Genomic DNA, 24344 nt, shown 5'->3' with positions numbered 1-24344 from the left:
AGTTAAACACCGGACCAATAATGTGCACATCCGCATAAAAGAGCAGCATACTGAGCACCATAACCTTTGATTCAGTGTAGCACTCCACAAGAATGTGGCCAGTTTCCACTCCTGCCCACTGAAGAACTGTTTGCATTGTACACTTCTAAACAGTGACCATCTGCATAAGTGATTATCTGCATAACTGTCTTAGCTGCTGTGTTATTTACTTTAAACTGAACTGTCGCAGTTCACCACTTCTGTCTGCTAAGGAGAATGTATTTTTTGTCCTAAATATTCTCAGAATAGTAATTTAATTTTTATTTAACAACTTAAGTGAACTGGGCTTTCTTGGATTCTTTTTATCCATGAACTAGGCCACAAGGGAAGTATATATACAACTTACATGGATATTATGGAGAAGCTAGTCAAACAGTATGTTTTGGAGCAGTAGAAAGAAAGCAGATTAGCCAGAGGAAAAAACACATGAATGTAAGTATAGAGAGAGCATGCATTTTCTACACAGGTGGTGATTGAAGATGATCATGATTGAACTACAGATCCTGGAGCTATGATGCAATAGGTTTACAACAGAGTCACCATGCTGCAAATGGATAATTTTCTATTATCTACAGTGGCAGGTACAGTTAGCCATTTCTGTGTTGGGAAACCCCAGCACCAATGGTGATTTAGATATTTATTTCAATTTATCACATTCCTTCTAATGATGGTGTCAGATTTCTCGGATGCTACTTGTTGACAATGGGATATGGGAAGTGCATTAAAAGGAAAATATGTGAACAATCAAGAAAGAGAGGCTCTAGAGCAGAAATTAAGGTCAGACTAAAAACAAATCTGCACAGGCCTGCACTTCCTTCCATGTTGCTGGCAAATGTATGCTCACTAGAGAGCAAGATAGACTACTTAAGGATGGATCTTTCCACACAAACTTAGGTGAGAAATACCTGTTTACTTGTGTTCACTGAAACTTGGTGGCTGAACTCCAATATATATGATAGTACGGTATATGTAGAGGGGATGTCATTATTTCATGCTGATAGAATTCAGTCTGTGTGGCAAATCTCACGGAGGAGGGTGTGTGTGTCAACAGCTGGTGTGCAAACTGTAAAATTGCCTCTCACTGTTCCGAGAACATTGAGTTCATGTCAGTAAAATGCAGGCCCTTCTACTTATCTAGGGAGTTCAATGGAGTGAGCAACTCATTACATCCGAGTGACGCCTCCAGGTGCATATACAGTTACCTCCTACTGCTCCTCTAGGCATCAAATATTACTTGTTAATATTGCATTAATAAATCCAAAACCATGCTACATGCAGGGTATCAGACTACTTTATCTTGAAGCATACATGATGGCAAACGCAATTGTATTGATATCTGACCTCTGTCAATGAGTATTTGTTAGAATTGCAAGGTGATAACTTAATTTTTAAAGGCTCAGGCCACACCCACTAGGAGTTAAAGGTACACACTCCAAAGGGTTGTACTGGAGGGAATGAGCTGTCTACATTCCTTAATACCAATGAGGCATTAAACATTCTCTATCTGTCCCTAAATAACCTACAAAATAAGAACCCGGAGTTTGCTTATATAATTGCAGGTGATTTCAATCAGGCTGACCTGAAATTTGTATTACCCCACTACCATCAGCATGTGAACTTTGCAACAAGAAAGTAGAATGTTCTGGATAAGGTGTAGACAAACGTAAAGCTGGCCTACAAAGCAGTACCTTATCTACACCTGGGTAATTCAGACCATCTGGTGGTCATGCAGTTTCCCAAATATAAACCATTGCTAAAAAGGGGTAAACCAACAACCAAACAAGTAAGGATACTGCCTGAGGGAGCAGTCTTGGCACTGCAGGACTGCTTTGAATGCATGGACTGGTCGGTGCTTAGAGAGGCAGCTGAGAACCAACATAGACCTGGAGGAGTATACAAAATCAGTGATGGCCTACATTTCAAAATGTGTTGATATAACAGTCACCAAAAGCATCACCGTACGTGCAAACCAGAAAGCCTGGCTGACTGGTGAAGTGTATGAGCTCTTAAAAGCACAAAATGCTTTCAAATAAAAGGACAAGGATGCCCTAAAAGAGGCCAGAGCAAATCTAAGTAGGGGATATAAGAGGCAGAGGACTTATGGCCGTAAAATTCAGGGACACTTTTTTTTTTTCTGACCAAAGGGGTTCTAGATGTCTCTGACAAGGTATACAAGCAATAACCAACTACAGGCCTTCGTCCTCCACATGTGATGACAACACAGAATTTCTGAATAAAGTAAATACCTTCTTCAGCAGATTCACCCTTGGTAACACTATGGCAAGTAATTTCCCTGTCGAACAGAGTGAAGGGGTGCTATGTCTCATCACATCTAATGTTTTCAAGACCCTGAGGACAGTAAACCCAGGAAAAGCATCTGATCCTGATAATATTATGGGAAAGGTTCTTAGAGAATGTGCTACTCAACTGTCCACTGTACTAACTGATATTTTCAATATATCCCTGCATTTAGCCATTGTACTTAAACGTTCAAAAATACGACAATCATTCCCTTACCCAAAAAATGTCAACCAACAAGTCTAAATAATTACTGACCAGTTGCTTTTACATCTGTGGTAACAGATTGTTTTGAGCGGCTAATCAAGAATCATATCTCTTCAAATCTACCTGGAACACTGGACACATTACACTTTTGATCTAACCACTTACACTACTGATGCTACAGCTAAAACACTTCATGAATCATTGGCCCATCTAGAGAACAAGAATTGCTATGTCAGATTGCTGATCATCAATTTTAGTTCTGCCTTCAACACGGTCATCCCCAGAATCTGATAGCAAAGCTGATCTAACTGTGCATCAACACCTGTCTATGTAACTGGATACTGGACTTTCTCATAAACTGACCCAAAAAGATGTGTGGGAAATAAGAGTTCAAACAGTATCACACCGGGCTTGGGTGTCCCACATTGCTGCATCTGGAGTCCTCTACCTTTCGCCTTGCTGATGCATGACTGCATGGCAAAGCATGAATCCAACAAAAATCAAATTTGCGGACAATACCACTGTTGTAGGTCTTGTCAGGAATAAAGACGAAACAGCCTACAGGGAACAAGTGGAGCATCTGATAGGTTAGTGCAGCAGCAACAATCTGTCCTTAAATGTAAGCAGAAAACCAAAGAATTAGTAGTGGACTATAGGAGGGCACAGGAGGTACTTCAATATCTGGAGATTAAGGGGGTGGCAGTGGAGTCAAAAGTTCCTGGGGTGCACATCACTGATGACTTATGCTTGACGACTCACATTAACCACACAGTGAAGAAGGCACAGCAATGTCTGTACTTCCTGTGGAAACAGAGGAAGGCAAACCAGGCAAAGACCATCCTCAAAGCCTTCTATAGGGGGACCATCGAGAGTATCTTCACTAGTAACATCATCATATGGTACGGAAAATGCAAAGCATCTGACCGCAAGGCTCTCCAGAGGGTAGTGAAAGCAGTGGAAAAAATAATTTCTTCCTCAATCCCATTTGTGGGTGAGCTAGGAAGATAAGAGAACCCCACCCATCCTGTGCATGGCATGTTCTTCCGTCTCTCCTCAGATGATATTGTAGCTTACAATGCAAAACATCCGATTCTAGACTGAATAGGGGGATTCTTCCCTCTATCCATAAATGTCAAGCATGATCAAAGATAACAGGATCAATATAGCACAAGCTGTGGTATACTGTATATAGTGACAATTTGCCAATTGCTTAATAATTGGAACAGTTAGCCAATCTCTTCTATTACTATTAGTGCAATAGCCAGAGTCATCACTCCATATATTTACAATATGAACAGAGTTTATCGAGCTACTAATGTGGATGTGCAATATTCTAAGCAAATCTTAATGGGGATTCTTGGGTCCAAATAACTTGCCAAAAAACATTCATTCCTCTGTAACCCATGATTTATATTTTGCAACACTTAATGCATGAAGGCTCTGCAACACAATTACTGGATTCCAGTCCTGGCTTTACCATTCACCAAACACAATAGCAATAGCTGAAACCTGGCTTAAAACACCTATATTCAACACCAAAATCCTTCCTTGTTGCAACATTCTTTGTAATGACAGACCACTTAAAAAAATAAATAAATAAATAAAGGTGGAGGTGTAGCCTTAATTTATCGAGACTCCTTATCAATAAATATTCATCTGAAACCTGTCCCCACTTTCAATAGTATGGAAATCCTAATAACATCCCTTCATATAAACCCTAATGAACAACTCTCTATTGATGCTATATACACTTCTCCAGGTCAAACCATCCCCCATTTGAAGACTTCTTATGGTGGATTAACCAAAATACCTCCCAAGAAACTATTATTCTAGGCAACACTAACATTAATTGTCAAAACCTAACCTCCAAAGCTCCTGCTACCAGCATTTATCTCCATAGTTTCACAAAATTTTTCACAGAGCCTACACGTGCTTTAAATACCCAAGCAAAATCTACATTAGATTGGATTCTGGTATCTCACCCTTGCTACTACTCCAATACCGGCACCCTCCCAAACACTTTCTGACCGCCTACCTGCTTATACCCTTAGAACCCAAATACAAATCCCCAAACCTCACACTTAAAAATCTACCAGGAACTTTGCCCATGTTGATCAAAACATACTTAATACCCTGCAAGCTCAAAACTGGACCCCAATAAAAACACTGCCTCTGGATGACGCTGTAGATTATTTCAATAACGTCTTTCTTAGCACATTAAATAGCTTAGCACCTCTTCGTACAAAATGAACAGAACCTAAACTTGGTCCCTGGCTAACGAAACAAACCCTTCTGTCTAGACACAAAGCCTGGAAAATATGGAAAAAGTAGAACTCAAGCAAATGTACAAAATCATAAACAACTTTGAAATACTGCAAAAAAAAAAAAACTTAACTAGTAGGAAAACCTATTTCTCCTCACAACTATCCTCCTAAAGTAATCCAAAAAAAATTCTGGGAATCTGTATCCTCTCCACTTAATCCTAGTAACATTCAAAATCCATCACCCTCCCAACAAAGACCCTCACCAGATAGCACAAATATTTAATACCCATTTCATTAACACCATTCAAAAACTAATCAAAGATTCATCTACAAAAAGCAACCCTAACTCCTAAAATACTACACAGACAGATCCCATATCTACCTCCTAACAATATCCCACCCAATTCTCCTTTCTCACTACTACCAGTACCTACATCCCTAATTCTAAAGCTGCTAACCAAACTAAAGCCCAGCTCACTCTGCTGATAACTTACCACCTGAATACTCACTTGTTGCCAAAGCTATAGCTTATCCTGTAAGTATTCTTATTAATTGTTAAATCTCTGAATCTTATGTCCCCCAGCTGTGGAAAGTCTTATAACTCCACTACACAAAGGTGGTAATGCACACGATCTCTCAAATTACCGGCCATCTCCATTCTCTCCCCATATCAAAAATCCTAGAAACATGCATACAGTCCCAACTACTAAATCACTTCATTAACAACAACCTCCTAGCTCCCACTCAGCATGGATTCCGCCCTGGGCATAGCACAACCACAGCTTTGCTCTCCTTCACTGATACTGTGAATAAAGCTCTTGATGCTGGCCTATTAACTTCAGTACTCCTGTTAGACCTGTCAAAGGGTTTGACAGCATTACACCCTAAGTTATTACAATATTTAGAAAAACTTGGATGCTGTCTAAGCATATTAAACTAGTTTTCCACCTACCTACAAGACGGACAACAATTGGTTAGATGGCAAAACCAACAGAGTATCTGAGTCCCAGAGGGGTCCATTTTAGGATGACTGCTCTTTAATATATTTAATTAATGATCTTAATAAAGTCTCCCAACAAAGCATATTAATTCAATATGCGGATGATTCAACTATCATCTCATCCTCCAACAATTTCGCTAAACTCCAGAAGATCACCCAGGATACATTCACATCCATAGAAACCTGGCTAAATGATGCTCAGTTAATGCTGAACCCCAAAAAAACTAAATTACTATTTTCATCAAAACCTCCAGCTGCAGAATTCAAGATTTTTTTCACATAATACAGAAATAGAACAGGTGCTATCTGCAAAAGTTCTAGGAATCACTATTGGTAAACTCTTTTGAAGCACACATTATCAATACAGTAAAAAAAAAAAAAAAACATTTCAAACTTGGCAAACTATACTGACCTAGACTATACCTAGATGATAAAGAAACTAAGATAAAACTAGCAAACACTTTGCTTATCCCATCCCTCTTGTTGGAAGCCCGATTTTCACTAACCTCCATACATCCCTCAGTAATAAGTTGCAATCTTGCTACTACAAGATATCAAAATTTGCCTCCAACATGCCCAACTGCTCACACCACTGCAAAGCATCTCAAACAGTTCTTGACTTTCACAACTATCTCTATTATACTTTAACACTTGCTCATAACCAAATTTTCAAATCTGATAGCTATCCTGCACTCAAGTCTATCTTACACACCTCCCCCCAACTAGAACCCTCCAGTCTTCAGAAAGGACACTTTTTTAAACTTGGCTAAACCCAACAAAAGAACAGGACAATGCCTATATGCCTGCAACATTGCCAAACTATGGAATAGTCTCCCCTCACACATTACTAAACTTGACTCACTAACCGCCTTTAAAGCTGCACTAAAACCCATTATTTAAATAATCCCAGCTGTACTTCTGAAATAGTATAAGCCCCCTTAACTTCACACACTTAACTACTCTGATCCTACTCTTTAACCCTCTGTTATATTATTCTCTTCCTCATCTATATTACTGCTTCTCTACCTAAGATATGTGCAATTTACTAATGATCTATTACGTTCTTATATGTTATGTATCCGTGCAGTCTGATAATTATGTATTAATATGCCATTACTCCCCATCCTATGCTAATGTATGTTTATTCACTTTGTATTTGTTTTGTACAATATTTGATTATTTGTGAAGCTTTTCTCCCTGGGCCTCCACTGAAAATGGGTTTCTGACCCAGTGGACTTCGCTGGGCAACAAATGTCAATAAATAAATGTAAATAAATAAATTAGTCTGTGCAATACCTACTAATATTGTCTGTTGTCCAATGTGGTAAATTTATGTATTGTCAAGTATCTTAATTATTACTGTATGTGAATCTGTCTTATTGTCATTCTAATTATTTGTTACGTTATGGCTTGCACTGGGACCAAGCAACGAAATTTCATGCAGCTGGCAGTGCTAGGCACATCTGATTGACAAAGTTTACTTTGACTTTAAGTACCTTGACTATGAATGATAACTCATTACCTTTTCTGTACCCCTTTAACACAACCATCTTAACAATGGTTGCCTGTTTCTGCCAACTAATTTCAAATCGTATATCCGTTAGTGGTTCACAACGTGTATGCATCATTTGACTTTGAGGGCTCTTTCTTCGGTTGAATGTCCCAAGCCATAAGCTGCCAGACCTTTTGTCTGAGACTAGATGGTCCATGTATTGTTGCTGTTGAGAAGAGGGGGGGACTAAGCTTTAACAAACCAAGCCTTGAAGTACTGTGATATTGTAACTGCATAGATCTCACAACCAACAAACTGGAGTCTGGTGCTCCAAAACATCTGATGCCCCCCACTTCCATGAATGAAGTCACTGTAGTCACATCTAAATTAATATCTAGCTCCTCAATGTGGCTTCCATATCTGAAGTGGCATCCATTGTCTATAGTTATGAGTCCTACATCTTCTTCCTCGTGTAAGGGATGCAACTATTTGTTCTCCAGACCTGGAACATTGAGTTTGTTCAGAGATGTGCTTATATAACCAAATCACTTTTCAATGCAGTTTAAGCAGATATCTAATGAAAACATTCTTATTTTGGGGCAGATTCCCATTGCACCCCACCCCCCCACACACACACACACACACACTTTACTCATCAGGTATTCATTTGTGCAGTCATATTCACAATGAAGAGTGATTTGATCAGAAAATAGTTTACTTTTTCCATTAGCATGCACACAGGACATGCAATGTGTGACTTGAAAAGCCTTCTAGTCAAGACATGTGATTTAGCTTTAGTATTTTATTTTCATTTTTCCATCAGTCTTTTTCAGTAGTTAGAACTTAACCCCAAGATGATGAATGGTTTAATTTTCTTCCTTATACCCCCTAAAGGATTGTCTGTGGTAATTAAAAGGTCAAACTGTTGGATTACTAATTTCTGCAGGTGGTATTCAGCAACAGTAACATACAAATGCAATGGGGGTTGTACTGTGGGCTCATACACATGGTTAAAAGTAACTCATGGGGATCCCTGTGGCCTGTCATAGACCTACCTTCATTTTCAGCTGCAAATAAAATCCTTCATAATGTGCAGCAGAAGCATTCAGTTCAGTTCCTGACCTCTCATTCTGTTAAATCCTACCATCTGTATCTGATAGCTGTTAGCAATACATAAATTGTGCAGGTCTGTCTGGTAGGACTGTTGTGCACTTTGGAATGAGAGATTGCTGTTGTGGGTGTCTGTGAGCCAAAGAAATTTCATTGTTTTAATTTCTGTAATCCTAAAATAAAGCCATCACTCGTATATGGATGAGTTCTGTTAATCAATAATCCATAAAATATATACTGCTTTACCTACATGGCATTATAATGGTAACATAAATACTAAAAATATCTACTACATCATTTTCGAGTCTACATAATTGCAGTGGAAATAGTTTTCCATGAAAGGTCCTTATCAGAAGCTAAGCTAGTATCTTTAATACATGACTAGATTAATAAAAATTGGATTGTGAGTGAACTAATTGTTTGTGATAGAACTTGTCATGTTCTTACTTGAGGTAAACTTTTTATTAGCTCTGTAAGCAGTGCAAATTTGAATATGCTCCTGTGACCATGAATCTGTCTGTCTTGGCCAAGTTCGTATTTCAGTTTGTATTCTGGTTTTATTGCAGATTATGCACCTGTTTCTTGTGCCTGTGGCATGGGATGCGGCTCATGGGATATTCAAAATGGAAAAACCTGCCACTGCCAGTGTGGTGGTATGGACTGGACTACTGCCCGCTGCTGCAAAACAGTTTGAAAATGTATTCTGCAGATAATTAATGATGCCTGTTGAATTACGTCAACACTCATTGTCTGTGGTTTTCAGAGAACTCTCTTGCAACTCAATGTTCCCAGCACCTAACTTAGCCTGCTCAACATTCAGTTACACAAGCTTTTTTTTTCTGTATGATTAATGAGGTAATTTGCTACATTAATGGACAATGATGCCTTCATATAATATACCTGAAACTTGAGAGGTTATCATTTGTTTGTAAGTGTAACGCCTATAACCCTGAACAAGAACAATTGTAACGTCACCATTTATTTTCATTTTTTTACATACTTATGATTGTTGGACATGTTACATTTTCCCCTTTGCAGCTGTATCTCTAACTCTTGCTGATTATTTTATTTGATTTTGCTGAATGTATAGTGGCATTTGATTTTGCTTTATAACTGTAAAGGCTAAACTATTGCAATATTAACTGTATGATTTCTACACTGCTGCTTATGCTTATAACGTTTTCCATGAAAAAGGTTGTTAATCCGAGTAAGTTACCTGGCTTTCACAAGCCATTAAATAAATAAATTCATAAATAAGTTACTATGGCAGAAAGTAATTTGAGTGTGTTAGTGTTAATTCTATGCATATTACATTGTGTTATGAATAAGCTCTATACCATGAGAATGTATGTAGTTTAGCTTTCCATTTGTTTGTAAAACACATTCCTTTCATTTTGTATCTACAGTAAAATATTTAAAGATCAGTAGTTACTGAACTTAAATTCTTATCTTATATTCTAATATTTCAAGCAATTAAATAATCAATTTGTTTAATGCTTCATGAAGTTTACCTGAAACATCCTGTTTGCAAGAGTGACAAATCCATGACCATGCCATATAAAGACACAAAGACAAAACTGCGACCTTTACTGAATAGTTGTTATGCACCTCGTTGAGGTTTAATTGTTTGGATGTTAGCTTTCTGGAAGATATGCTAGAATTATATTCTACAAAGGGGCTTACTGCAAGAGGACATATTTCTTCATCCCAAAATGCAGAAACCTCAGATGTGATGATTTTAAGATGCACCACATAATGCATGCATTCAGGTCGCTCCACAACGGGTACAGATATGACTCTACCATTGTCCATGTTGGTGTGAATGACCTCCCTGGACTACATGAAGAGAGACATTGAAGAGCTCTCGGATCATGTAGCCCAGGAGGGCATGTCCCTAGCTCTGAGTAGCTTATTACCATCACCAAGAATAATACCACAGTACAAACAAAAATGATTGATTTCAATAATTGGCTAAGTTTCTGGTGTCATTCCAAGGGGATCCAGTATCTGTCTCCCAGGGATGACATGATCGACAGACCTCAACACTTTGCCAGAGATGGCCTGCATCTGTCACCCCTGGGATTCCGTATAATGGCCAAGGCTCTTACCACCCCTATAGTGCCTTTTTTAGGCAATGTCCAGAGGACCAAATTACCACCATAACAGCTACAAGCAAATGTAATCTGAGGGTTATGCTACTCAATGCTAGTAGTCTGTATCTCAAAATGCACTCATTTGAAGCACTCCTCAAAATGGAGAACATCGATGTTTGTGCAGTAACAGAGACCTGGTTCAAGGCACCTGAAAGCACTCCTGTGCTGCCAGGCTACAACTCATACCACACCTTTTGGACCCCAAATATGGATCATTAGCCCTAAAGGCGATGGTGTGTCCATATTCATAAAGGATATGTACACCACCATGTTAGTTGCCCAGCATAATGCAGAAACTCCAGGTACAACTAACACTGGGTAAAACTGCAATCTAGGTTATTGCCTGCTATAGATCCCCCACCATGTCCCAAGAATCTCACTCCACATTCCTAAACACCCTAGAAAATATAAAGGTCCATCCCAACACCCTTATACTGGGTGAATTTACTCCTCCATTAACTAGGAAAACTACTAGAGTACCAACGCACTTGCTCAATGTTTCCTGGAATTCATCAATTCCAATGCACTGGCCCAGCTTATTTTTACCCCCACTAGGGGTAGCAACATCCTCAACCTGGTTATTACTAATATGGGTGACAGTTGCTCTACACCAATTGTCAACTCCTCTCTGGTCAGATCTGACCACAAGCTAGTCACCATGAATATCCACATCCCACCCACACTCCCTGCAAAGGAAACCACTGTAAAAAAAAAAAAAAAAAAAAGTTTCCAAAGCCAATTTTGGGCTTCTAAAAACTGAGGTGGCTAACTTTACAGTGCCCATGCAAATGGAAAATAAATTCATGATGGCAGAATCATACACCAATGGCACTGTACGACCACATACACAAATGCATGGAATGGACCATTCCCAATAGAGCCAAGATGCTCTCCAAAAAAGGAAGCCAATCTGGTGGTCCCCTGCCCTAAACACTACAACAGAGGGAAGAAACTGTTGCAGAACAAGGCAAAGTCCCAAGACTGGAAAATCTCCCTAGTCAGCCTTAACAAAAAGCTGAGATCCCTCATCAAATCCTCCAAAGCTGGCTACGAAAATAAAATTGCAACAGATACTAAAAACAACCACAAGGGCTTCTTTAGTTATGTCAAAAATCTACAAGGTAATGCTCAGATCTGCTCAGTGCTACTACACAATGGTAACTCATATACTGAGCCAACAGACATTGCCAATATACTGGCTGACCAATTCAGTGCCAACTTTACCCCCCCCCCTCACCCCCTAAAGGGCCAGTCACAATACCTGAGGAATACCAAGTACCCAATATTACAGCTGCACAGGTTAAAATTGCACTGGCCAAGAATAAAGCTTCCATTGGACCTGACAACATCCCGGGCTGTGTTCTACATGAATTGCAAATGAGCTGGTACCGCAACTGAGTGCCCTGTCCAATCAGCCTCATTTCAGGCTTTGTCACCACCGAATGGTTCGCTGCTACAGTAATCCCACTCCACAAAGGGGGGGGGGTGTAACTATGGACCCTGGGAACTACCGCCCCATTAGCCTGATGAGTCTGGTATGTAAGGCTATGGAGCGCATCATCATGGACCTAATAAATAAGGACATAGGGAATCTCCAGACACTAGACCTTTGTTAAGAGTAGATCTTGTCTGCTCAACCTGGTAGACTTCGAGTCTTGTCACCAGAGCTGTGGACGAAGGCAAGGTAGTTCACATGGCCTACCTCAATCTGACCAAGGCCTTCAACACAATTCCTCACTCAGGAAAAATGGATAAACTCACTAAATTAGGCATCAACTCCTCTGTCACAAGGCGGGTTGCAAACTGGCTCACGGATAGAACTTGCACAGTGAAATTAGCGGACTCCTCTCATGACTAGTTGGTAGTCTGACTTGGAGTTCCACAGGGTTTGGTCTTGGGTCCTCTCCTGTTTGGCATCTACTTTTCTGAAGTCCAGGCCAAAACCAAGGGACTCTGGCTGAACAAGTTCACAGACTGGAAAATGGGAGTCCATTATTCGCTCCCCAAATGATGATGACATTATACAGAAAGGTCTCACTGAAACCAATGACTGCTGTCAGAACCATGGCCTCAAGCTCAATGCCAAAAAATGTATTGTCATTCCCTTTGGGAAGAACATGGTACCCATGAGCTACCACATTGATGGTAGTCCACTGAACACTGAAGGTGTCATAAGAGATCTGGGAACACAAGTGGATAGCAACCTATCCTTTAATAATCACATTGCTACTGTGGTCAGAAAATCCTTCTATGTGGCACATCTCATCACAGAGCTTTGCCTCCAGGAAGAAAGAGGTCATTGCCTCTCTCTACTCTTCCCTCATTAGACCAATTATCGAGTACAATGCCCCATTCGGCATATACCTCAGACATATGCAACAACTCACTAAGAGGATCCTAAGCCTTAAGCACTTGCCCTGTGTGGAAAGACTAAAATCAGCTTTTCTCAGTATCATACCGCCTACTTAGAGACTATCTCTGCTTAACCTACAAAGCCACATCAGACTCTGCACTGCTAGATATGCTACATCTAATGAAATCCCAATCCCAATCCCTCAGTACCACATGCACCAGAGACCTCAACCTCATTACCACAATCAACAGAACCTGTTGGAGGGACAGATTGATAACCCAGAGACTGCCCATGTTCTGGAATAGACTTCCTATACACCTCAAGCAGAGTACCTCACTGGCTCTCAAGAGAAATCTTGATGAGTAGATGGGAAATAGAAAATTCACACTGGGGATCATTTCAGTGGCCCTGCTGGACAGAGGCATGGGGAAATGATGTTGGGTGGCATGTTGCCAGGGAATCTTTTGGGCTAGGCTTGTAAAGGCTCCAGGGCCATTAGCCTAGTACATTCCTATGAACCTATGCACCTATGAATCACTTTAAAGTTATGATGGCACTTAGCACAGAGGATTAAAGTTCTGAGTTACTTTATGTAGCCTAAGGTTTGATTCAGTCTCCCTCCATTTAGTTACTGTATTACTCTGATTATGTCACTTAACCAGGCAGTATCCCTGGTTCTCCCCTGTAAAGGAACACTTGTGTCCAATGGACTTAACTGGTTGTCAAATGAAATAAAAGGTGATTTTTCTATAGAAATCTTTGCACAGACACCCCCCACTCTACTCCCCAGAATGGGACAGCTTCACTTTGTATAGAAAGAAAATATTAAAACCATTGCATTCTGGGAAAAATGTGCTTTTATTCATTTCAGTTATCCCATAGCAATCTGTTACATTATTATAGGTTTCTCTGAAGCCATTTTTCATGACCACAGTATATAAGTAACATAAATGCACACATTAATATTAGTTATTTTGATCAGTGCTTTTTTTGCTTTAATAATCACATTAGAAGCATACAGTTTTACTTAATGTAGTGTATCACTTATGTTAACTTATACCAGTATGTAAGCTAATGCTGGTGGTACAAAATAATGCCCTGACTGTAGTCTAGATGATGTGAGTTTGATTAGCAGCTCAGGTGCTTGATGGTTCTGGCAGGAGAGAACGAGCATTCCCATCGGGGGGGGGGGTGTGTAGCCAGCCATATACTGCAGAGTCCCACTTCTAGGAGGGAAGGGGAGGCAAGTACATGGCCTAGAGGCAAGGGTTAGCCACACCAAGCCACCAGTGGGTGGAAATCTTCATAATGAGTGTGGGAGGTTGTGCACTCATGCAGGGAAGGTGTATTGTCAGCTTCCACAATGACAAGAGCCATTCATCTCCCCACCCAAGTGTTGAGGACAGGTCTTTCAAATGTTCATAGTTCAACAATGTGGACAGACCACAGAGTACCATCACAGTTGCCTGATTGACCACCCCCTTCCCAAATCATCTCTTGGCTCACGGTAGAAATCGGGAGTTGGGGAATGAATGGGTTCTGCCTAATTGAAGTCCGATTGATGCAAGGCATGGGAGCAAAAAATCACCTAGTTTAAAAAAAAAAAAAAAAAAAAATGTAATTTAGGTATCAATGGGATTATAACATACTATGATCAGAAACGTATACAGTTCAGAAGAGAAAGCCTCAGTCATGTTGGTTGTAAATACCTGATACATGAGTATATGCCAGAATAGTTAATATTCTGAAAAACCCATTTTAGTGGCTGGAATACTTGTGAACATCCTCATTGTGCTTTTGACATATACTTTCTTTAGTCTTTCTTTCCACACTTGGGGAATTCAGACCCTCTTTGGGCTACATATAGCAACTGTGCCATCAGGGTAAGGGGCATGCATATCCTCCAGGATCACTAGTTCCTGACTCTCATTCAGATACAGGGTCTACACCTGCCCTAAAATATTTTTTCCCAAAGGAATGCTGTACTCCTGAAGCAGAGAGCCAGGCAGTAGTGTGTGTGAAAGATAAGCAGCATTAATCTGATGGCTGTAGCATGAGTGTCTGCCATGGGTGGACAGCTGAAACGGGCAGTAGAGGTACCCAAGCCCTAGAGAAAAGCCCTTCATAACCCTGGCCACAGTAACAAAACATGACATACCTATCAATCCAATGAGACAGTATCTAATACCTGTGACATCTTCCCTGCTATGAGCAAAACAAACGAGCTGCTCTGCCTTTTTCTGCATGCAGATTGATGTTAAAGTATGCAGTAAGTGAAGGTGCCCAACAGTGCTAAGTACATTTCCCCCCTTTTTCATGATCCCAGAAGAAAACGGAGGGAAGACTATGCTGAACAAGTGTCAGCTCAAAATCCACTCAAGAAAAATGAGGACTGATGTGGACAAACACACAATTTCTATGAAAAAGGAAGTAAGATTGTGTGTGGTGGAAATCTATTGAAATGAGGTAGCGTCTTCCCAGAAGACTTTCTAACTGAATATGAGCTTTAGATGTCTCAAACCAAGTCTTCAAAGACAGAAGCAATAGCATCTTTATCACAAATCTCATTTCAAGATAGAGACAAAATGTTCAGCAGATGCAAGACGGTTTCACTATTCTGTGTTGGATTGCAGTCCCACCTTCACCATGATGTACCAAAATGACTGAAATATATATTCTGATGGTGCAATAACTGAAAAACAGAAGGAAAGATAAGAGGGCAGACAGTGCAAATGAGAAGATTGACAAAACAGAGAAATATAGCTCTGCTAAAAGTGCAGATCAATGTCATCCAAACCTAATCCAAAGAATCTGGACTTGCAAGGAGTATCCAAATAAAGGTCGGAAACCAGAGGAAGGTTTCTTCTTAAAATGCATGAAGACCAATATGTACGTTTTCGACCAAAACCAAGTCTTCATCAGAAAAAGCAAGTTCAAGCACCAAATTAAACGCTTAAATAGACATACAATTATGCAAATCAATTAATTATTCAAATGAAGTCCCACCAATAGAATTCTATTGTACTAAACCAAAAATGTAAACATGATTTTGGTTTAGTACAATAGAATTCTATTGGTGGGACTTCATTTGAATAATCAATTGATTTGCATAATTGTATGGCTATTTAAGCATTTAATTTGGTGCTTGAACTTGCTTTTTCTGATGAAGACTTGGTTTTGGTCGAAAACGTACATATTGGTCTGGCGTTATTTGTGATTTTTAAGAAGAAACCTTCCTCTGGTTTCCGACCTTTATTTGGATACTCCTTGCAAGTCCAGCATCTTGGTTTTGGTTGTTTTTCGGCTTGCTTCCATCCTTTGATCTAATCCAAAGAATGCCAGCTCTCAAACATTTAGAAAAATATTTTTCCTTTACTGAAACTTTCACACAAGCATGCAGGCATGTAAAAATGTGCCCAAGAAGGATAGGTTTCTCACCTTTCAAAGAAGATAACAGAATATGCATGCTTAAATATAACATACAGATAAGTTACTGCATTTGTATACACGTAATAATTTCCATTTCAGTATGCTGCTATCTTGAATTTAAGCTGATGCCTGGACAAGCATGATTCAGTTCAAGACCTTATTTCTTTGCACAGTTTATTTTGCGTTTTTCTGTTTATTTTGCCCTTCACCTGCATGTCATCAAGCCTTTTGCCCTGCCCACTCGTCAGTCATCATCACACCTCTACAGCTGCTGGGGCAAGAGTATGACCGTGGAAGGGCCACCATCTAAGCATATATGAGAGTTAAATGCTTATTATACAATGACTGGCAATAAGTATTCAAAAAGTAGCATGCTGATTGGTGTGCCCGACCAGCATGCCCATGTAAATCTGAGCATATATCAATGGAAAAAGGTCTGGTCGCCCAGACTTTTTTCCATTAATATATATGCAATAAAAAAATTTACTTTTATTTCATTTTTTTAAATAACCTCACAGAACTGGAGACCCAAATGAATGAGAGATGGCACAGAGAAAAATAAAAGGATAATCAGGTACATTACGTACCTGATCATCCTTTTATTTTCATGGCCTCTTCTCCTCCTCCTGTACATTAAAAGCCTCCTGGTTAATAAAAAATAAGGCAACAGAGATATTCCTTTCTCTGGTTCCTTCACACAGCACTGGTATACTGCAAAAGCATGGGAATGCCAGTCCAATACGCATGCACAGTACATCAGCAATGCCCCAGGATACCAAGGGAAAAGCGGAAGAGAACCACAGCACCATTATACAAAGACATTATTTAAGAAAAGGAAGTACTTTTTTTCTTATGTCATTGTAGAAGGGCAATAACGGACTCCATGGTGTTGTATATTAAAAATGTATCCATGATTGCCTTTGTTTAATCACTCTGGTTTCACCCTCGTGATTATGTGGGTAAATCTTCAATATACCACACTCACGTCATCGGTTATTGGTATAATACACTACTCCCCCAACAGAATTTTACAATCTGGAGAAAAAGCCCTAATCACTATAACTAAATCATCTCATACTACATGTGACTGTCTATATTCAAATAATGTTGCTAAATTATGGAACCACATCCCACTACCACTGAAATCCATTCAGAATGCAAACTCATTTAAAACATGCCTAAAACTTCACCTCGCAAACCAAATGATCTTCTCCTGTATATCTCCAAGATAAGTGCCACTGTTATCTTCTTAGTCAATCCATTTCTATATATTCAGAATCATATGCCCACAACCAGTCTTCACCAATAGCTGAATAGATTTACTAGCATCTCTCTACCATGTACATAATTTTGTGACACTGCTCACCCCCCACCCCTATACTTATATAACCTTACAATAGTCATATATATATTTATATATATATATATATATATATATATATATATATATATATATATATATATATATATATATATATATATAATCTATGAACCTTCTTTATACACTACCCCATAACCACAATGTTAAAAGTTTTTGCCCTACCTAGTTCCTTCCCCTCACCTCCACTTCTTTGAATTCCTAAACATTAATCACATGATTTATCTATTTAATAAGCCCACTAAGTCACCTCTTCAAATGCTCAGTGTTCAACATCTAAAGCACAAGTACCTTTTATACTGTAATAGTTTGCCTTTATTTCGTATGAATGAAATCTAATTATCAATGAATGTGTAACTGTTAATGTATATTACCTAATGTATGTTAATGTATATTACTGAATATTTGTTTAAAAATGTTTGTAATATGTTAAGAGCTTTTCTCCCTGGCCTCTGCTGAAAAGGAGTTCTTGACTAAACCTAGTCAGACAAACCTGGTAAAGAATAGCAAAATAAAATAAAAAAATGATCCCCCAGCCTGGTGAGTCCCATATAGCATCCTCCATAAATAGAGATAAAACAACACAGGTTCCTCTGACATTCAAACTTCCATAAATGCGCCAGAGCTTGCTACAGTGTGTATGATGATTGCGTCTTGTGTTAGTGTGCATGGTGCTGCAAATAGGAGAACTAATGATACTGAACATGACAGTGACTGCCCTTGTGGACTGGTAGGATCACTATCTGTCCCTCCCCAACTCGCACACAAACACTTGATCTTCCATTAAATATTGTCAGAGTTTATTAGTGAAATTGTCACTTCTCCCAAAGTTTATACTGTACTGTCATCACCTTCTGTGAAAGTTAGAGCCATGGCTAGCAGTTGCAGTGCTTGGTACAGCTCTCCAATCTTGTACCCCCTCAGGAGCTTTTAAAAAAATATATTCTCCTCCTGAGTTAAGGACTAGAAAAGGTATTATGATCTCTGATGACTAGTGGAAAAGCCCAACAACAAAAAAAGGTTCTACTCCTTTCAGACAAATTGTAACAAACTGTTTTCAGCATTCATTCAGACTACCACACACAAAGCTCTGAAGCACAGCAGATGTGATACTGACATTGAATGCTGGCATTTCTCTACCACTGATTGGCTTCTACCAGTCATGCCCCTTGAATCTTGCATCCAGGGCAGTTGCCCCCTTTGCCACAACCTAACCACTCTTCTGGTGGCAGTACAAGGTTGAGGCTCCCTCACTTCCCTATGTGAGAAACCTCCCCTTTACCTTATTCATCAGTATTTTTTCATTTCTGCTTGCCCTCTAGGAGTCATTGTCTTCTTTTGCTTCTCCCTCCTCTTTTTCCTCAGAGTAAGTAGAAGCTGTATTTACTGATATGCAGGTCAGATTACTCCCTTTTGTCCTTTAGAGTGAGTAGTAAACATATTTGTCTGGGACAGTAGTCTTCCTCTTATCCATCGCGTGTAGTAGGTGTATTTAGTTAGATACCTTGGACAGTACTCTTCATCCTAATTATAGTGAGTAGTAACTGTATTTAGTTATATACCTGGGGTCATACTCTTCCTCCTACTTAGTGAGTACTAGCTGTATTTAGTTATAGACCTGGGGTCATACTCTTCCTCCTACTTATAGTGAGTACTAGCTGTATTTAGTTATAGACCTGGAACATTTCTCTTCCTCCTACTCATAGTGAGTAGCAGCAGTATTTGGTTATACACCTGGGCAGTTCTCTTCCTCCTAGTAATACTGAGTAGTACCTCTATTTAGTTAGACACCTTGGGGCCATATTCTTCCTCCTACTCATAGTGAGTAGTAGCTCCATTTAGTTATACACCTATGGTCATACTCCTCCTCCTACTTATAGTGAGTACTAGCTGTATTTAGTTATAGACCTGGGCCATTTCTCTTCCTACTACTCATAGTGGGCAGTAGCTGTATTTGGTTATACAACTGGGGCAGTTCTCTTCTTCATATTCATTGTGAGTAGTAGCTGTATTTAGTTAGATGCCTGGGGTAGTTCTCTTTCTCCTACTCATAGTGAGTAGTAGCTGTATTTAGTTAAACAAATGGGCAATACTCCTCTTCATCAGAGTGAATAGTAGTCCTATTTAATTGGCTGGCAGTTAACACATTTAATTACTTTTACATTTAATGGAATATAATTACATTTTATTACATTAAAATGTCTGGCAGTCCATAAGTTGGCTAAAAGTCAGTATTTTAATTACATTTCAGCTTAATTTAAGGTTGGAGTAGGCCGAGCTTTGAATCTACTTAGCAAATATCCATGCCCATTTTTTTATAAATTAGCACAACTGAATCACTTAGACAATTTTTACACAGTTGTGTGGCTAGCCCTCACCTGGTGCTCTGGCTATGATCTGTATTCTGTCTAGAGGATACTGCTTGCCAGAGTTGATTGCCAAAACGATTGGTCTACACAACTATATAACACTGTAAAATTTTGGAAAAATGAGTAGCTTATTTACAGCATAAAACTTTAGAAAATAGTTAAGGGGGTAGGGGACAGATGTGAGCAACAGAAGCAAGAGTAAAATTACAAGAGGGAAATATTTGGATAGAAAGGGTTATTTAATGGGAAAGGAATGCTGAGACAAGCAAAGCAGGGAGCTGGCTTAATGGATGTTAGTGGATTATAGCTGTGGATTAACTACAGGACAGAGTAAAACTAAATAGGTGGTATTTATAAGAATGTTTTAAGTAATGATGCCATTTGTAAAACACTGAGGTATTTTTTTTCCGGGCAGAAACATTTTTTTGAATTGTATGTCGCTTTCAAGGAAGGAGGACATTTATTTCAGTGTTGCTGGTACTGATTCCCATATGCAAGGGGGGTTGGGCAGTGGACAATTTCAATCTATTGTTATAGCTGTTTATTAAGGGATGGATTTAGTGTCCTTCCTTTACTACAACCCACAGTGTTATAACTTGAGACATGTTTTTCTTGAAGAAATAGCTCAGTGTGTAGTCCTGCTGACTGTTGTGCAGATAGGAGAGCTAATGATACTGATTGTGACAGTAACTGCCCTTGTGGACTGGTAGGATCACTCTCCCTCCCCAACTCACACAAACACTTGATCTTTCATTAAATATTGTAAGAGTTTATTAGATAAATAGTTGTCACCTTTCCCAAAGTTTATACTGTGCTGTTATCACCTTCTGTGAAAGAGCCATGGCTAGCTGTTGCGGTGCTTGGCACAGCTCCATGATCTTGTACCTCGGGTGGGTGATAAAATCTCCACTTCCACCAATGCTCTGAGGGTACCATTGCAACAGCTACCAGGGTAATGCTACCTGATGTAAAGGGCCAATGTAGTGCAGGGGTAGCAGAGGCAGTACTGCCAGGTTGGGTCCCAGATGTCCTGGGCATCAGTGCAGGAGCCATTGGATCAGGGGCAGGCTGAGCCACAGTAATTGGCTTACCTCCATGTGTCAGAAACTGATGGCATCAAAACGTTGTGACCACCTACACAAAAATAAAAAAAAAGGGAGATAATGGTTGGGGTAAGAGAAAAAGAGATAATTAGTACCATCATCTGTGACATACAATAAATTAGTGCAATATAAATAATTTATTTCTACTTTTACATTTAATCATTTCCATTTATGTGTGTGACATGACACGGTCCTGGTTTGTACATTCATGTGTGTGTATTAGTATCATTGAAGTCTGAAATCTATTCAAGGCCAAAAAAGATAATTATAATTACAGAAATATAATTGTCAGTATACCCCGTCATCCATTAATTCATGTGAGCTCCAGTGCATTACATACTTACTGGTATTTATAATTGTGTACATTGCTTTATATTTTATAAAAATGAGTAGACAAGGATTAATAAAATTGGGAGTGTACAACTTTAGAACTCTGACTCACCTGTATTGTTAGCATCAACTAATACCTGTTGCCACAGGAAAGGCTGGGCTAAAAGTGTATTTTTTCACCGTCATTACTGTACAGAGTGCTCATTGCAAATGACTGTCAGACCTGCTCATTAGCTATACATATACATTAAAAGTTGAGCATTTAACCATGTATGTTTGTGGCAAGAACATTCAGAAAATAAATGTGCAATTGTGAACCATAACTGTACCTATACCCACAATTACACATTTAATATACCTCTGATATTCTGTGTATGCTCAATGCAGATGCTATAGATAGTTATTCCTACATGCAAGTATTTTACTACTGTTAATCTTTATATAAAGTAAAGTGGAACATCAGTAAGAAAAGTTTGGCCATAGCTGGATTAGAACCCAGGCTCACTTGTACTATAACCCTTAATGTACAACTGCTGCCTCAGGAACAACTGGGTAGCAGCTGTATATATTTCACGTTCATTACTCTGCATGTGTGCTGACCAAAGATCAATGCCACTTAGCGTGTTTGTGCAGTGGCAAGCCACACATGATACAATGCATCTGTTTTGAAATTACCTACATTAGCTTCCTGTCTGCAGGTATTCTGGACCTGCAGGTGTTGTAAAAGCTTGCTGACTATCGCTCAATGCCACTTAGCAGGTTTGCCTAATGGTAAGGAAAAGATGCAACAAATGTATCTGTTTTGAAATTGACTACTTGTCTGCAGGTGTTCTGACCATTGTGCAACACCTCTTAGTGGGATTGTGCGATGGTCAGCAAAATAAGTAACAATGTATCCTTTTAGAAACTGAGTGTCTGCTTCTTGAGTGGCCATTAGAGCATGTTTGCATGAAGATAAGCACCATGCAAATGTGACAGGCAAAGCTCACCCTGTATTATCCTTCTAAGAATTGTTTATTAGGTTTCATCCTTAAAACATACACCTGGGACTTGAACCATGATCTACAGATAGTATATACTGTTTGGTTCATCTTGTTTACCAAGTGTGCTACACTTAAACTTGATTCACAGATATGATTTATGTAATATTTTTCATAGAAGTACGTTACATTAAATTTGTTTAATCCTTTTCACAGTGTTTGCACTAAGCTGAATACTGCACAAATATTAAAAAGAAACATTACAAAATACATTTTAGCATACATCTACAAAACACAATAAGAGTGGCTTATCCCTCTTTGCCACAGAAACTGGTTTGCAGAAGGAATGCAAATTATTGTACATACAAGCAAGTCCCATTTCATCCAGAGTATTAACAAGACATGCTACACTTGTATGCTCTCAGTTGTTTTTACATGTGTTAATTACATATTTAGTGCAATGACTGATCACACAACCATTTGAGTATTGTTTGCAACAATGCAGCTCTGTCTTCTTTGTATGTGTTTATTCTCTTATCCCAGCTGTAATCTCAGACATGCATTCTGTAGGGCATTTTGTATCATTACCTTTAAAATGTATAAGAATATTACATGACAATAATATACAATTTTCAACAAAGGCATGGGAGTTTGGCTATTAGTGACCAGAAAATGAGAAATGTGCTGCTCACTTCCATTTAAAACCCTGATAAATTACTTCTATACTTTAAGTGCAACTGGGATGACACACCCACTGCAGGTAAGGGAATCTTAATTGCTGTTGTGTTCTCCTTTTCCTTGCCAGTAATCATTCACAGTTGCAATCCATAAGCAACAAACACTGAGGGAGTGCTGCACTATGTTTACACCTGCTACACAGAGACAAACATTTGGAATTCAATTCTAATGAGTTTATACCTCATTTGCATCTTCACAGGCCTGAATCTACACTATAAAAGGTAACCATATAGCTAGGGAAACTGAAGGTAAAGAGAAATGTGTATGTGGACTGCACAGAAGATTGCTATTAGTTTGGATTTCTATGCACAGAAGACTTATGATCTTGATAAGGTATGATTACATTTTTAATTACATGCTAGATTTGCTCACGTTACTAGGGGGGAAAACATATATATATATATATATATATATATATATATATATATACACACACACACACACATATACACACATTAGAAAATACAACTTTTATCTGTATGCACCACTTAGACATTTATTGATGACATAGCCATTTTTGTCAGGGCATTTAACTTTCTCGTATACAAATTCTTATTAACTTTCATCACAACTGTTATTACAACTGTTTATCTTAAACTTTTCTATGTTAGTTCAGTAAAGTGTAAATGCCCTATATTGTCAATGACACAGGGATGTTAAGCTTCTAAGATTGCCTATAGACACCTCTAGGGGAGTGCTGGGCACAGTTAGAGGTGACTGGTAATTGTATAAAAATTACTTTTCTTTTGTAAATGTATATACATTTTGTGAGAATTGTTTGGAAAGCACATATAACAATTGACTGATGTGTTGGCCCTTGCTTGGTACAAACTGTCATTTGCTTGTTGTTTTGAGGGTGGAGTAGTCAAGTTCCATTTGTGTGTTGCTACAACTGAAAACTTTTTTAAAGAGGTTTGCTCTTGCTGTTCCTTGTTTTGGATGAAACATTGGCTTGTTAGTGACTGACATGTTACAACCACATAACCTTTTATATTTTAATACCTGAAGTTACATTTCTCCATTGGGTAATACTGAAAAAATAGTGTGTGTATGTATATAGATATAGAGAGAGAGATAGATACAGAGAGAGAGAGATACAGA

At 38.9% G+C, this 24344-nt stretch overlaps 1 protein-coding gene across 5 annotated transcripts in view; it reads left to right on the top strand.

Moving 5' to 3' along the window:
* TMBIM1 (transmembrane BAX inhibitor motif containing 1) overlaps positions 1 to 24344 on the top strand; it is a 1047780-nt gene that overhangs the window by 1019817 nt on the left and 3619 nt on the right. The gene's annotated exons all lie outside the window — the stretch shown is intronic.

The sequence above is a fragment of the Protopterus annectens genome, chromosome 6.part1 (assembly GCF_019279795.1).
Source record: "Protopterus annectens isolate FY-2018-M chromosome 6.part1, PAN1.0, whole genome shotgun sequence".
Classification (NCBI taxonomy): domain Eukaryota; kingdom Metazoa; phylum Chordata; order Ceratodontiformes; family Protopteridae; genus Protopterus; species Protopterus annectens.
Note: the sequence above shows the minus strand (reverse complement) of the source record. Positions and strands in the feature narration are given on the sequence as shown.